The sequence below is a fragment of the Phyllobates terribilis genome, unplaced genomic scaffold (genome assembly GCF_046119375.1).
Source record: "Phyllobates terribilis strain yellow unplaced genomic scaffold, ASM4611937v1 Scaffold_3__8_contigs__length_932513732, whole genome shotgun sequence".
Taxonomy (NCBI): Eukaryota; Metazoa; Chordata; class Amphibia; order Anura; family Dendrobatidae; genus Phyllobates; species Phyllobates terribilis.
This window is the reverse complement of record NW_027362763.1, coordinates 265,931,021-265,948,261: the sequence shown is the minus strand read 5'-3', so window position 1 is coordinate 265,948,261 and position 17,241 is coordinate 265,931,021. Positions and strand designations below refer to the sequence as shown.

Here is a 17,241-nt window from a genome sequence, read left to right as displayed (position 1 = left end):
AAGCTTTAATTTCCAGTCTGATGTTTTGAGATGTTACTTCAGTATTGCCACATAATCTTCTTTTCTCATCGTGCCATCTATTTTGTGAAGTGCACCAGTCCCTCCTGCAGCAAAACAACATGATGCTGCCACCCCCATGTTTCACAGTTGGGATGATGTTCTTAGGTTTCCAAGCTTCTCCCTTTTTCCTCCAAACGTAACGATGGTCATTACGCCCAAAAAGTTAAATTTTAGTTTCATCAGACCACAGGACATGTCTCCAAAAATTAAGGTCTTTGTTCGTGTGTGCATTTGCAAACATTAATCTGGCTTTTTTATGTTTCTTTTGGAGTAATGGCTTCTTCCTGGCAGAGTGGCCTTTCAGCCCATGTTGATACCGTACTCATTTCACTGTGGTTATTGACACATACTTACCAGCTTCCACCATCATCTTCACAAGACCTTTTGCTTTTGTCCTTGGGTTGATATGCACATGTCGGACCAAAGCACGTCCATCTCGGGGATACAGAACCCGTATCCTTCCTGAGTGGTATGATGGCTGGACATTCCCATTTCGTTTGTACTTGCGTGTAATTGTTTGTACAGATGAACGAGGCACCTTCAGGTATCCTGAAATTGTACCCAAGGATGAGCCAGACTTGTGCAAGTTCACAATTCTCTTCCTGATATCTTGGCTGATTTATTTAGACTTTCCCTTGATGCTACACAAAGAAGTAGTGTGTTTCAGGTGTGCATTAAAATACATCCACAGGTATGTCTCTAATTAACTCAGATGTTGCCAAAAAAAACTATCAGAAGCTTCCAAACACATGACATCATCATATGGGCAGTCCACAATTGTTTAAAGGCATAGTTATCTTAGTGTATGTAAACCTTTGACTTTGCAGTAAGTAATAAAAATGCCTTAAAACATTCTCTCACTCTCGTTCTGGCATTTTGCAAATATTAAAAACTATGGTAATCCTAACTGACGTAAAACGGTAAAGGTTTATTCTGATTTCATGAACAAATGAAGTAGCACACTGTAACACTGAGTATATAGATGTGAAATATGAATAGCATAACTGCTGTAAAAAATAGAAATAAATGAAAATTTTTTTGAAAATTTTTTTTAGCGCATGAAATATGAAGTATGGAAAATGAATAGCATTACTGCAGTAAATAAATGAGAAATCTTAGCGCATAAATTGGCCAATTCATGTGTACCTGACGGAGGTCTCTTAGAGAGGTATTCACATTGGTAGGTCCTGACATCGAGAAACGCCTTACCGCGGCTGTCAGGTACACATGAATTGGCCAATTTATGCGCTAAGATTTCTCATTTATTTACAGCAGTAACGATATTCATTTTCCATACTTCATATTTCATGCGCTAAAAAATTTTTCATTTATTTCTATTTTTTACAGCAGTTATGCTATTCATATTTCACATCTATATACTCAGTGTTACAGTGTGCTACTTTATTTGTTCATTATATATGGAGGTAGCTGCTCTTCGTAAGCACCTGTTCACACCTAGTTTTTGTAGTGGAAGTGCCGTCATTTTCTTTGTATTCTGATTTCATGTCAGATATTGAGAAAAACATGAATATGTGTCTTATTATATAGTGTATGTAAACTTCTGGTTTCAACTACACACACACACACTTTTTACATAAAGATTATATTTGACAAATTCCAAACCAATTTGTTTTCCCTAGCCAAAAAGTTTAAAAAAAAAAACGTACATCCATCTGGATAGTGGAACACTTCCCTCCATACATTGGAAATAATACTGTCTGCTTGTACAAGCAGCGTTTCATAATACTCTGATCCATGAGACAGGAACAGCACAATCAAGACACTACTGCCAACCAGGTCTCTTTCACAAAGTACTCCCTGTGGTGGATCTTTCTGCTTATGCCCAAACGATTTCAACCTGTTGTGGAGAAGACCATGAAAAGGCGAGCCTGCTGGCTAATTTACCAAGGGATTAAAGCCCTGAAACCACTTCAATCTGTTACTTTGTTTTGTTTTAAATGCAGTTACCATTATATGGAGGCTCATGTCAAATGTAAATTTTACATCAAAGAATGCATAATTCAAAGTAAAAAGCAATTCACAATTAGATTTCATGCCTAATGCTGCTCATGTGACGACGGCCTCGGTTTGGAACACCGTATCTGCAACTGGAAATAGGCAAAAGAATCACAAATAAATACATTCTGCATTTTGGTTAATATAATGGTTTCTCTACACTCTGATCACAAAAAATGAACTGATAATAATGGATCAGTTAACTGATATGTGGCTGAGCAAATAAAGACTGACTGAAGTAAAAACATGGCTGATTGTAAATGACTTAAGTGCTCATACACCATAGGAAGAAGAAATCCTACGTGCAGCTACAATTCTTTGAATCTTATTCCAGCCATTGAAAATGGCAGTTCAGCATTTACAAGGCCTCACTCCGACGTCTATTTTTCATGTACGTGTTCTGTGTTTCTCACGGCTAGAACATGTAGCTATTATAGTCTATGGTGCTGTTCACATGTTCATGTTTTTTGCTTGTTTATTTTTTGTGGACAGTGTGTCCATAAAAAATTCATGGAGACATATCCGTTTTTGATCTGAGTTACAAATCAAAATTATCCATACAAATCTTTCGGTTTGCGAAAATCACTGACAGCACGCAAATGCCACCCATGCGCTGTCAGTTTTTAACATTGTAATGGGTAGAAGAAGAATACTTGAACTTTTTTTTTCTTAGCATTAGTGAACATTATTGATGGAACGAGGATGGTAAAAAGTGACACACAAAACTGATAAAAATTTGATCCAACACACTGATGAAAATTGGTCTGGTTTCTTCATGTATGAGAAAAAATGGAATTCTGAACGAGGCTTAAAGGACCTTCTATATTACCAGTCAAGGGTCATCGGACAGTAGGATCAACCCTCCAAAGCAGTCTATATGGGCATGTAGCCCATAGAAAGTTGATTAAAATAATATCTTGATATCGATAATATCTTGGATATCGATGCCTTATTCCATAGAAATCCATGTTTTTCTTAATAAATAAATGAGCTGTTACGATCTATGGGCCGGACACAGATCTCCCTGAGAATCTGCCTCAAGGGATTTTAATAAATGAAAAGGGTTACCAAGATGAGACATGTACTGACTGACAGTTATCTCCTGATCTACTCTCTCTCACTCTGGTCAACGCTCATCATAGTCGCCGGGTCTCGCTATTAGGCCACGGCCCCACTATCAGTATTTGGTCAGATTCGGTCAGTATTTTTTCTCAGGAATGGGAGACAAAACCAGGTGAGGAACAATCAGAGAAAAGGTATCAAAGAAACAAGTGCAGCAATTCTTCATTTATCACCCACTCCTGGGCAAAATACTGACCAAATACGAAGAGTGGGGCTGTGGCCTTACTGCTATTCACAGATGCCGGAGACATATTTGAGTTATGTGGACTACATCGGACTTGCTTGGCAGCATTTTAGGTAGTAAATTAGTGCATGAGGGACTGTCTATGGTCTTTTTTTCTGTCTTTTTCTGTCTTTCAGGTATCCTTTTCTGGACTACTTCAGATACATTGGATTACTTCAGATCTGTATGGAAATTTTATTTTTTTTTCAATAAATTGGTAAATGAGGGATAGTGTTTTTTTCTGTGTGTTTTTATTTTTTATTTCTGGGTTAGTAATGGGGGTGTGTGATAGACACCTCTCCATTACTAACCCCAGGGGTTAATGGCAGCTATGTTTTTTGACAAATCACAGCTGTCATCAACCTCAACTACCATTACCCCGATTGCCACCGTACCAGGTCAATCAGGAAGAGCCGGCAAAGCACCAGAATTGGCACTTCTAATGTGATGCGCCAATTTTGGGATTGCTGCAGGCTGGTATTTTCAGGCTGGGCAGGATCCAATAACCAGTGACCTTCTCAGCTTGATAATATAAGCCCTGAGCTATCTGCTTTAACTTGGCTGGTTATGAAAAAAAGGGGGGACTGTTCGCCATTTTTTTAAATTATTAAAACCAGGCTAAAACACCTGCGTAAACGCACTTAAAACGCATGTGCTTTTTTTAACTGCGGATTTAATTTATCTTATAAGACCTAATGACGCGATGTGGCCAGCCAATCACAGTAATGCCAGTAACCAACATGGCTATGGCATTGCCGTGTATGTCAGGCAATTTCCGCACGTTTACTGCCTCACAGCCGAGAAACATGCGGGGCAGAAACTCGAGCATCGCACTCGAGCACCCGTGATACTCGATCGAGTAATGAGCATACACAAGCACCCCAATGCTCAAACGAGTATCGAGCAGTGGTGAGCATGCTCGTTCATTACTAATGGACGTCTCCATATTTTTATCTTTTTTTTGCAAGCAATCAGTCAGCAAAAGAACAGACATGTGAACAGCCCAATATACAATTACAAGTATATGTTCTACCCAAGAAAAACATGTATGTGACATGAAAGTCTGGATGAGGCCGAAGAGAGAAAGGCATTATCCTAGTTAAAATGATATTCTCTAAGGTGTTTTCCCAGATTTTGGATTGTGGACTTAGACTTTGTTAAAAATAAACTCAGCTTTGTTAGACGCAAAATGTTAATAGCATGCAAACTTCAAGAATGCATTTTGAGTTGCCAGGGAAAATTGTGGATATAGGTAGATGCCTAGTGTTGCTTGTGCAGCCTTATGAACAATCCCCATGTTGGGGTAAAGAATAGCATAGATCCATAACAGCACATAGGTTTGGGCAAAAGCAGTCAGCCATCTTCAGTTTGACTGGACTAAGGCATAAAATTGCTGCAACTATTGTTCTGTAGTTCAAAAGTGGTTGCCCACCAACTGTAAGTGTTGTCCCTCATCTTCAGACTATAAACATTACATCTGTCTACCACTTCGAATTTCATAGTTTTTAAAGGGAACCTGTTTTCACAATAAATTACAGTCACCAGCTTTAAGGTCTCTTACAGTATTCTAGTAAGCTGTATATAAGTCCCAAATCCACTTTGCATAGTAATAAAAAAAAAATAAAAAAAACTTTTATTATACCCCCATACAGTGCAGTCTGGTTAGATAGGCATCATTGGTCTTGATCAAGGCCTCCTCTCTTGTCGCAATCGCCGTCCTCCCGCTTGCTGCACATGAATAACACATGGTACGTCATCCACATAATGTCCTCAAATCGCGCTAATGCGCAGCTGTACTTCGCTCTGCTGAGGTCGGAGCAAAGTACTGTAATGCGCATGCAACAGGAGAGGTCAAAAGATGCCGATGGCCCGTAAGTAAAGTCTGCGAATGTGCAATACAGTACTTTGCTCTTCCCTCAACAGGGCAGAGCGAAGTATGCCTGTGCAGGAGTGCGGGGGACACTGTATGGATGATGTAGGATGCATTATCCAAATGAAGCAAGCCAGAGGATGGCGATCGAGGAGAGGTGGAGGCAGCGCCAAGGAAAGAGCAGCAATGCCCATCGGACCGGACCAATTTTGTGATATGCAGAAAGGATTGGGGACTTACACACAGATTACTAAAATACTGTAAAATGGGCCTTAAAAGTGGTGGCCGTACCTTATAATGGAAAAACCTGGTGACAGGTTCCCTTTTAGGTTTAAGGTAGACCATCGAGATCAGCCTATAACTTAACATGATGATCCAGAGGAAGACAAAAAAAAACACGGGGCAGATTAAAATAGCTCCATATTAGGGGAAAAATGCCTTCCCGACTCCACATATGGCAATAAGACTAGCTCCCTGCATCAATGTCCCATCCTAGAATCTAGCACTCATAACCTTTAATATCATATTTTTTAAGAAAGGCAACCAACTCCTCCCTGTACTTTTCTAGTGAATCAACCATTACAACATGTTGTGGCAGAGAGTTCTATAGTCTCACTGATCTTACAGTAAAGAATCAAAGTCTGTGATTATGATTAAACCTCCTTTCCTCTAGACATAGTGGATGCCCCCTTGTCTTTGTCACCGGCGTAGGTGTAAAAAGATCAATAGAATTGTCAGGGCGATAATACGCATGTCTTCTCAGCACTGGCCCCACTCACCATGGTCACCGTGCGGTGTCTCCTCTCATCAGGTCGGTTCGCAGAGGTTTGTTTCCTGCTGCACTCCTTTGCACTGCTACTAAAAGCATGGTGGTTCCATCTGGGTTTAGGGGAACATGGCCGGCCTCTGCAGGAATTTAACCCTGCTGTGTCCTGCAGAGATCTGGCTCCCCGGGCTATCCCATGCGAGCACGCTCTATATCAAGGCAGCTTCTCCCATCACCCCTTGCCCAAACGTTTAGTTCCTACCCAGTTTGTTCATGTGTATGCTTTCTTTTGTATTCAGCTTTCCGTTGACGACCTAACTTTGTTTTCCTGTCCTCGGCTACTCCTACTGATGTTGTGCTGCCAGCCCCGACCTCGGACAGTCTGACCACGTTTAGTCTTTGCCTTTCTGTACCATGCACCCATGCCTCTGACCCTGAGGTCAGCTGCCACAGACCCTGGGCCTGCCATGGAGTGGTACCTGGCAACTACCTGCAGCCAAGCCTCACCTCACCACCAGAGGTATTACCGGAAACCAGGTAGTCGCTTAGTCACACCCCACCAGGGTAAGCCCGGCCTGTGGCGCAGTGGGTCCACACACACCAGCGTCACAAGAATGATCTCTGTATTGTCCTCTCATATATTTGTATATTGCATTAAGATTGCCCCTAAGCCTTCGTTTCTCAAAATTAAATAACCCCAAGTTTGATAACGTCTCTTGAGATTACAGTTAACCCACTTAAAGTGACAGTAATGGCAAAATTCTAATGCCCATTTTGAGGAAAAAAAATATGAATTTTGTTTGCATCATGAATGTCTGCGCTATTCCAGTGGGAATACGTACATCCCATTCGCAATGACAATGGCCTTTTTTATGCTCTCCCAGTTCAAGATATTTATAAGGAAAAGAGGAATAAAAATCTACTAGATTTATTCTGAAACACTCTCTGAATGATGGGTATGTTTTTACATTTTAAATAGAATTTGATATATTTTAATAATCATAAGCCCAAAGTTACAGCATTCAGCCCTAGCAGGCATATCTCTAGCAGTGGGAATGATTAGTGCAAACAGAATGACTAGCTTATAGTCATGTATAGAAAAATGAATAAACTAAGCATTATAGGTGAATCACCAATCAAGTGTTACTACAAGCTTTTACAGTTCATTAAAAAAGGTAATCGAATCAGTTAACATTTTCCCTAGAAAATCTCATTCACGTAAATTGTATTGCCAGCCGTCTAAATAGTAAATACTTATTACTGTGACAAAATTAGGTTTTGTTTGCCAAAGGCAAAGCCAACACAGTTGTTATATAGTCCTGCAAGAACTAGATCAAGAAATTAAAAAGGTTATAAAGATAACATTAACACAGGAGTCAGTATTAAAGCTACCAAGTGCTTAGTAATTGAGACTTTTTTTTGCATTCAAAATGTATTAACATCGATATGAACAACATGCTTAAAGGGAAGCTATCATCAATGACAATGTTTAAATCAGGTTTTAAATTTTACATTTATTTTTTGGTGGCCATATGTTTTTTTTTGCTTTTTTTTTTTTTTTTAAACAGCAGAGCTCAGTTTGCTACAAACACCTCCAGCTTTTATTTCAAGGCACTCAGTGTGAAGGGAAGGGCAGAGCTAAAAGTGCTATGAGAGGAGAGTTGCAGCTGCATAGGTGTTTGTCATCATACTCAGCTCAGCTCTTCTGTATTCCCTTCTCCACCCACATTGGCAACCCTGAGATGAAAGCTGGAGATATTTGTAATGAGTGAGATTTTTAAACACTAACTTGTAGCTTTAATTTCACAGCAATCAGTGTGGGGTCGGTGCAGAGCTGAGCATGATTACAAACACTATCAATTTTCAGCTCAGGACAGTCAGTGTGGAGAGAGGGAGGAATACAGCAGAGCTGAGTGTAATAAACACTTCTGCAGCTTTTCTCTCACAGAGCTGTCAGTTCTGCCCCTCTTCCACACTTACTGCTGTGAAATTAAAGACAGAGGTATTTATAACACACTGAGCTCTGCGATATTCTACACAGTAATTACAGAGAGGAAGGCTGAGAGCAGGTTTGTCTAAGGTTACACCTCAGTGTCCTTCTAACCTTCTGGGAACATGTTCTTTTTTCCCCCCTCATTGATATTTCCTGCTTAGCATTGGTCAACTTCATACAGGGGAAAAAGTACACGCCCCCAGAGACAAATCTCTGGTAATACCTCTTTGGAATTATAATAAAGTTATAACTTAAACTTTACAAAGCATATATCTCCACAGCGGAAAAGAGAAATTAAAAAACAAAAAAATACGTTAATTTAGCTCAGCAGACCCTATTCCATTATGTGCTCAGTTTAACGTGCTCAAACTGGTGAAGGGTCCTCTTTAATTACCCCCCAGTACATAGGCTCAAAAACTACTAGAAAGTAACAAGACAATTTAAAAAAAAAATACAGAAATTTTTAATCAATAAGTTAACTGAAAACAATTATACGGGGTGGGCCATTTATATGGATACACCTTAATAAAATGGGAATGGTTGGTGATATCAACTTCCTGTTTGTGGCACATTAGCATATGGAAGGGGGAAAACTTGTCCAGATGGTCACCACCCATCTGGACAAGTTTTCCCCCTCCCATATACTAATGTGCCACAAACAGGAAGTTCATATCACCAACCATTCCCATTTTATTTAGGTGTATCCATATAAAATGGCCCACCCTGTACATTGCAAAATTTCAGTGTATTGGCAAAATGTATAGAGTTTGTAACACAGACCATGTACGGCATGACAAGTTAAAAGGGTTTTACCCTTTAAACGTTCTTCAACCTATGGATTCGCAGTTGTTGAAATAAAAACAGCAATACTCCCCCTCCCCAGGTCCACCAATGCCTCTCTGTTGCAGATCTCTGTGGTTATTTACTCAGTAATGCAGCAGTACTACAGCACACGTGACAGCTGCAGCCAATCACTGAGCTTAATGGACTCGGCTGTCTACAATGGCAGAGTTGCTGAGCCCAGTAATAGACTTTAGCAGTTATGTGCCCAGTAAAAGACGTCACCGCTATAACATGCAAATAATCACTGGGCGTAGTGGCGGCAAAGGATCGATGGGGCAGAGGAGGATAAGCATGGATTTACTTGTTATTTTCAAAATCAGAAAGCTTATGGGTTGAAAAAGTTGAAAGGGAAAAACCTCTTTAAACAAAAAATGACAATATATTTTTATTACAAGATTTAGAGAACTACTACAATTATACAGTGGGTACGGAAAGTATTCAGACCCCTTTACATTTTTCACTCTTTGTTTCATCGCAGCCATTTGGTAAATTCTAAAAAGTTCATTTTTTCCTCATTAAAGTACACTCTGCACCGCATCTTGACTGAAAAAAACAGAAATGTAGAAATTTTTGCAAATTTATTGAAAAAGAAAAACTGAAATATCATATGGTCATAAGTATTCAGACCCTTTGCTCAGACATTCATATTTAAGTCACATGCTGTCCATTTCCTTGTGATCCTCCTTTAGATGGTTCTACTCCTTCATTGGAGTCCAGCTGTGTTTAATTAAACTGATAGGACTTGATTTGGAAAGGTACACACCTGTCTATATAAGACCTCATAGCTCACAGTGCATGTCAGACCAAATGAGAATCATGAGCTCAAAGAAACTGCCCAAGGAGCTCAGAGACAGAATTGTGGCAAGGCACAGATCAGGCCAAGGTTACAAAAGAATTTCTGCATTACTCAAGGTTCCTCAGAGCACAGTGGCCTCCATAATCCTTAAATGGAAAATGTTTGGGACCACCAGAAGTCTTCCTAGACCAACCCATCCAGCCAAACTGAGCAATCGTGGGAGAAGAGCCTTGGTGAGAGAGGTAAAGAAGAACCCCAAGATCACTGCGGCTGAGCTCCAGAGATGCAGTAGGGAGATGGAAGAAAGTTCCACAAAGTCAACTATCACTGCAGCCCTCCACCAGTCGGCCCTTTATGGCAGAGTGGCCCAACGGAAGCCTCTCCTCAGTGCAAGACATATAAAAGCCTGCATAGAGTTTGCTCAAAAACACATGAAGGACTCCCAGACTATGAGAAATAAGATTCTCTGGTCTGATGAGACGAAGATAGAAATTTTTGGTGATAATTCTAAGCGGTATGTGTGGAAAAAACCAAGCACTGCTCATCACCTGCCCAATACAATCCCAACAGTGAAACATGGTGATGGCAGCATCATGCTATGGGGGGGTTTTTCAGCTGCAGGGACAGGACGACTGGTTGCAAATGAAGGAAACATGAATGCGGCCAAGTACAGAGATATCCTGGATGAAAACCTCTTCCAGGGTGCTCTGGACCTCAGACTTGGCCGAAGGTTCACCTTCCAACATGACAATGACCCTAAGCACACAGCTTGTTTATTTTCACCAGGTAAACCAATATCAGTGCACAAAATTTAGAAATAAACATTTCTGACATGCAAAAACAAAAACCAAAAAAATTAGTGATCAATATAGCCACCTTTCTTCATGATGACACTCAACAGCCTTCCATCCATAGATTCTGTCAGTTGCTTGATCTGTTTTCGATCAACATTGCGTGCAGCAGCCACCACAGCCTCCCAGACACTGTTCCGAGAGGTGTACTGTTTACCCTCCCTGTAGATCTCACATTTTATGATGGACCACAGGTTCTCTATGGGGTTCAGATCAGGTGAACAAGGGGGCCATGTCATTATTTTTTCTTCCTTTAGACCTTTACTGGCCAGCCACGCTGTGGAGTAGTTGGATGCATGTGATGGAGCATTGTCCTGCATGAAAATCATGTTTTTCTTGAACGATACCGACTTCTTCCTGTACCACTGCTTGAAGAAGTTGTCTTCCAGAAACTGGCAGTAGGTCTGGGAGTTGAGCTTCACTCCATCCTTAACCCAAAAAGGTCCCACAAGTTCATCTTTGATGATACCAGCCCATACCAGTACCCCACCTCCACCTTGCTGGCGTCTGAGTCGGAGTGGAGCTCTCTGCCCTTTACTGATCTAGCCTCTGGCCCATCCATCTGGCCCATCAAGAGTCAGTCTCATTTCATCAGTCCATAAAACCTTTGAAAAATCAGTCTTAAGATATTTCTTGGCCCATTCTTGATGTTTTATCTTACGTTTCTTGTTCAAAGGTGGTCGTTTTTCAGCCTTCCTTACCTTGGCCATGTCCCTGAGTATCGCACACCTTGTGCTTTTTGATACTCCAGTAACGTTGCAGCTCTGAAATATGGCAAAACTGGTGGCGAATGGCATCTTGACGCTTGATTTTCCTCAATTCATGGGCAGTTATTTTGCGCCTTTTTTGGCCAACACGCTTCTTGTGACCCTGTTGGCTATTTGCCATGAAACGCTTGATTGTTCGGTGATCACACTTCAAAAGTTTGGAAATTTCAAGACTGTTGCATCTTTCTGCAAGACATCTCACAATTTTGGACTTTTCAGAGCCCATCAAATCTCTTCTGACCCATTTTGCCAAAGGAAAGGAAGTTTCCTAATAATTAAGCACACCTTATATAGGGTGTTGATGTCATTAGTCAACACCCCTCCTCATTACAGAGATGCACATCACCAGATTTACTTAATTGGTAGTTGGCTCTCAAGCCTATGCAGCGTGGAGTAGGAAAACATGTATAAAAAGTATCATGTGATCAAAATACTCATTTGCCTAATAATTCTGCACACAGTGTAGTCTGAAGATGCACTGTGCGCTCTCATGGTCACTAAAAGACAGATATAACAGGTACAATAGCAAGAGAAATTGAAGTAAAGCCTTAGTAAGCAAAGCAAAATAGCGGAAAATACTAACACAATCTAACAAAACCAATAACACAAACTTTGGAACGTTTATGTCTTTTATCAATGCAGAAATACAGGTAATCACAAAAGGGCTAATTTATTTTTCCTGCAATGTATCAGAAGAGAGAAGAATGAGGGAACGGTTTTGGTCATAACAAAGAGTTAACAATTACCACCCTCCCCCTTCACTTCTCTGGATCAAGCAAGGTTAACTAAAAATCTTTTTTCTTGGATGAACATGATCGTGCTTTTCTCACGCCTACTTTCTAAGGGGAAACACTACAGATAAAATATTGATAGTGTTTATGCTCCAAGTTCAGAATCTTTTATATACACCATTACAATTGTGTTTGCTATTTACAAGATGAGTGAAAATGTTTGCTGTTGGCGAGGCAAAGTTGGTAGCGAGATGTACTCTGCCAGCTATACCCAATAGACCCTTCTGAAAAAGTTCCATGTCCAATATGATAAAAGCTCAGATAGACAGCAACATTATACCAAAACAGCAACATTCTAAAACAGTATAACAGTAAACTGAAAAGGCCGTCAGAAAGAAAACGACCTAAAGAATGGAGTACAATGTTACAAGATTAACCTAACTGAAGACATGCCAAATGCTTAAAGAAGAACTTCTAGTAAAACCTATATCCCCAAATCCTCTATACACTTGCATTTGATGGAGTGTAGGTACATTAAATGACTTCCCGATCTCCATCTTCAATGCCTCATTCTATCGCTCCATAGGTGTGAACCGGCAAAGAGGAGGACTGCTCACATTAACCCAGAAGAGTACCAGAACAACGCTGGAAACGGGGAAGATGGTGATCGGTAAGTATTTTAATGCACCAATTCTAAATCACATAATTAGCTAGCATGGAATAGGGAATGTATGTTTTGATAGGTGTAGTTCTTTAAATATACAATAATGCTAATTTAAATAAATAATCTAACATCATGGTACAAAACTAGTGAACCAGAGCTATTTTCAGTGGACAAATGGGTACCATGTAATACTTCACTTTCATCTCAAACTGCTAAAAAAAATGATTGAAAATATATTGAGAATGACATACTAAGAATATTTAGACTAAAGAACAAGTTCCTAACTCCAGACACATAAATCCCATGGCATAAGCAACACAGATTCAGAAGGCAAGTTTAGTGCTTCCACGTAATGCTTCTGTCATTATAGGAAACTTGCTTGCTAAAAACTAGTCAATTATATAAAGAAAAAAAACAAAACACAAGGGGCCCAATTGATCAAGACTGGTGTTGTTCACACAGCTCTTGATGAATGGGTGTGTTGGAGTCAGATGCTCCCAATTCATGAAGAGCTACATGCCTCGTCATCAATCTGGAGCGTCTGACGAGTGAGGTGAGATGAGCCTCTATGCATCATACTAGAAAGGCACTAAAAAAGCATGTGCGTTTTATACCTGTGGATTATCCGCATATAATGCAAGTCTATGGGAAAATCTGCACAGAAAACTTAGAGTACTCACAAGAGAGATTGACGTGCTGCAGATTTGAAAAACGCACCGCAGGTCAGTTTGTGCCAAGTTAAAAAAAAAATTTACGCAGCAAAAATACTCGCCGTCAAAAAGGCACCAAATGATCATCGTAGGAATGTACCCCCCCAAAATACACCAAAAGCACATTGTGGGAATGTAGCCTCAAAAACACACTAAGGCTAAGTGCTTACGAAGCAGAAATGCTCTGGATTTTTTCTGCATCTCCCTGGCAGGAAAAACGCGTGCAGATTTTACATGCATTTTTCCTGCCAGGTAGAAGCGTTTTTGCATGCATTTCGGCATGCGAGTTATAAAGCGCTTTTCCAAGCAATTTTAGCATCACTTGGAAAAGTGCTTGACAACTTGGTCACACTATATAAATCCATGCAACCGCCATGGATTTATGTAGTGTGACCAAGTTAATAGTGAAAAAAAGAATAAAAATGGTAAAAAATAATGAATAAAAAAAACCCATTATACTCACCTTACGATGGCCCCCAGTGTCCTTCTCCGGTGCGTCCGGTGTCTTGAGCGGTTCGCGGTGGTGTAAAAGGACCTTCCATGACGTCATTTAGTCATGTGACAGGTCACCGGTCGCGTGACCTGTCACATGACTAAATGATGTCATGGAAGGTCCTTTTACACCATTGCGAGCCGCCGAAGAAAGCGGACGCACCGTACAGGAGACCGGGAGCAATCAGCCTTAAAAATGCACCAAAAGCTCATAGTGGAAACATAGTCTTAAAAATGCACCAAAAGCTCACCATGGGAACGTGGCCTAAGAGGTCATAAGCGTGCTTAGACCGAAAAACATGCATGTGTGAATCTGACCATACTTGGGGGGTGGGGAGGAAAATCTGTCTTTTACTCCCTTAAGAATATTAGGGCTACACAGTTGTCCACAAAAAGCAGTTACCACTACTCTAGATAAAATCCGTAAAGGACAGGGAATACTTGCACATCTACTTTATTTTCTGCAAAGTATTGACAGGATTTTGTTAAATCTCAGTGGAATGGGAGATTAAGAATGGAACAGCAACATGATGAACTGATATGAACTCAATATAAAATATGGGGGAAAAAAAAGTTAATGAAAGTCCATTCTTCCACTTAATTGCTTACACTAATTATGGAGGGCAAATAACAACAAGCCCATAGGAAGGAAGATGAACCTATAACTGGCTGATAAATAAAATATGCTCTTCGTAAAATCCTTTGGAACATCACAAGATTTATCCAGTCAGCATTTCATAATCATCCTTAAATCTACAGAGACACAAATGTATTTCATCAGCGATGAAATTCTTCCTTGACTTCTAAAACGAGAGTCAAGAAATGATTAGAATCTAGTTTGCCTAACAGTATGCATTAATCAGAAATCATAATAAATCCATGTGCTTCTTCAGACAGCGCATTTGTCAAGCGGTTAAGTGCAGCAACGACATTGACTAATGGCCACTGAGCTGGAAGGGTCAATCATAAACTCATCAAATGCTTCATTTAATTTCATAATTTGGCCAAACATAATTTGTTTATGGAAAAGATATCAGGTGCTAGTGAATGAATAATGGCTGTGAAACCAAACTCCATTAATCAGCCAATGATTACAAATGACTCCGAGATTGTTTATTCTAATTTCATTCATTTGGCCCAACAAAGAAAACATGGGCAAATGAAACTAGCTGGAAAAGATGGCACAGTTATTGCACCGTATTTAATAAGACAATGATAAATACTCTCATTAATAACAAAATGCTAGAGTTATAGGACTGAGGATTAAATAAAAACACGCCACGCATCAGGTCATATTCCTGGCTTATAAATTCAAATGAGACAATATGGAAAGTGATTACATCAGAAATCCAGCAATTACCGTGCAAAAAATAAATCGGGTTGGCTGTTCAATAGCAAAACATTAACATCTTAGAAGTATAAGACTAAGGAGGCAGGAGAAATCCATAGCATTAGATAAACGTCACAAACTTTAAATTAGACTCCCCATGCTATGATTACTGCTATCAACACTACAAATGTTACTACATGGCAAGTAAATTACCCAAGATGGCCATCTTATTTTTCCTGAACAGCACCACTTTTATTCATGGACTGCAGTTGGTCATTCTTAAAACTTGTTGGGAAGGTGCTGAGCTGCAATACCCGCAGGGCTGTGGAGTCGGTAAGCCTAACCTTCGACTCCGACTCCCTCATACATGGCTCATGTTTTAGTGATAAATTTACTGTAGCACAGATACATCTCAGCTAAAAGGCTAGACCCTCAGATCAGGAATAGGACAGACAATTATAGGACATTTCATAACTTTACCTAATTCTTATGAAAAAATATTCCCCACAAACTGCATTGAACTACTGTACCCAATTTATTATATGTTTTAGGAGTTGGAGTCAGTCTATTTTATACCGACTCCAACTCCACCAAAATGGGCACCGACTCCAACTCCACAGCCCTGAATACCAGACAGAACCTATGGAAAGGAGTGGTGCTATTTCAAAGTAAAATAGGTTAAGAGATCTCACTTTATACAAAACTAACTTCAAAATCACATGGCCATGAGAACTTTCTATGTAATTGCTGGGGGGGGTCGGGCCACTTTGACGCCCACCGATCCTCAGAACTGGGGCTCTGAAGAGCCTTGTATGAATGGAGCCGTGGTCAATCATCTACACTGTTACTCAATTCATTCAATAGGGCCACTGGAGATAGCCAAACAATGCGCTTGGCTGGTCTTCGGCTCTTCTATAAAAACGAATGGAGCGACAGGGCGCATGAAAGACCAATATTTACACGGGGCTCGGGTTTTAGAGATCAGTGGGGGACCCAACAGTCGGACGCCTAGCATTCAGGAAGTTAACTGAATATCTAATGAATAGGGGATACATTTCAACTTGAGAATACCCCTTTAAATTTTAGTGCTGCATTTCTATACATCAACTCCTACTAGATGACATAGGAACTAAGGATTGGCAAGAGTAGCCATGGTAGTCATAGGTGTAAAGAAAAAAAAGCCCCATAGGCCTCCCATGCCCAACATATAGTCTAATGGGTAACAGTGCCTTATACAAGCAATTACCAAATGCATTCTGAAATCCCCTATTCTGACAAATTAAAATGTAACATTTATTTTTATTTAATTTAATTTTTTTAATAAAAAAATTGCCACACAGGAAAAAAAATAATAAAAAAAGCAAAACCTTTATTCTACCCCTTCCTTTTCCAAACAAATAAAAAAAATTAAAGTAAGCCAAAATGTAAAAGTGGTTCTAGTAATACGAGTTGTCTCAGAAAATGAAATTGAACTTTACACAACTACCTTAATAGAAAAATAGACAATTACGGCTTTTGAAATATAACGACATACACTGTGTGCAGAATTATTAGGCAAATGAGTATTTTGATCACATGATACTTTTTATACATGTTGTCCTACTCCAAGCTGCATAGGCTTGAAAGCCAACTACCAATTAAGTAAATCTGGTGATGTGCATCTCTGTAATGAGGAGGGGTGTTGACTAATGACATCAACACCCTATATAAGGTGTGCTTAATTATTAGGCAACTTCCTTTCCTTTGGCAAAATGGGTCAGAAGAGAGATTTGATGGGCTCTGAAAAGTCCAAAATTGTGAGATGTCTTGCAGAGGGATGCAGCAGTCTTGAAATTTCCAAACTTTTGAAGCGTGATCACCGAACAATCAAGCGTTTCATAGCAAATAGCCAACAGGGTCACAAGAAGCGTGTTGGCCAAAAAAGACGCAAAATAACTGCCCATGAATTGAGGAATATCAAGCATGAAGATGCCATTCTCCACCAGTTTTGCCATATTTCAGAGCTGC

The 17,241-nt window shown here is 39.9% G+C and overlaps 1 protein-coding gene across 1 annotated transcript in view; it reads right to left on the bottom strand.

Annotated features, from left to right (window-relative positions):
* The window catches only part of RSRC1 (arginine and serine rich coiled-coil 1), a 350,138-nt gene that overhangs the window by 150,843 nt on the left and 182,054 nt on the right, over positions 1-17,241 (bottom strand). The window lies entirely within an intron of this gene.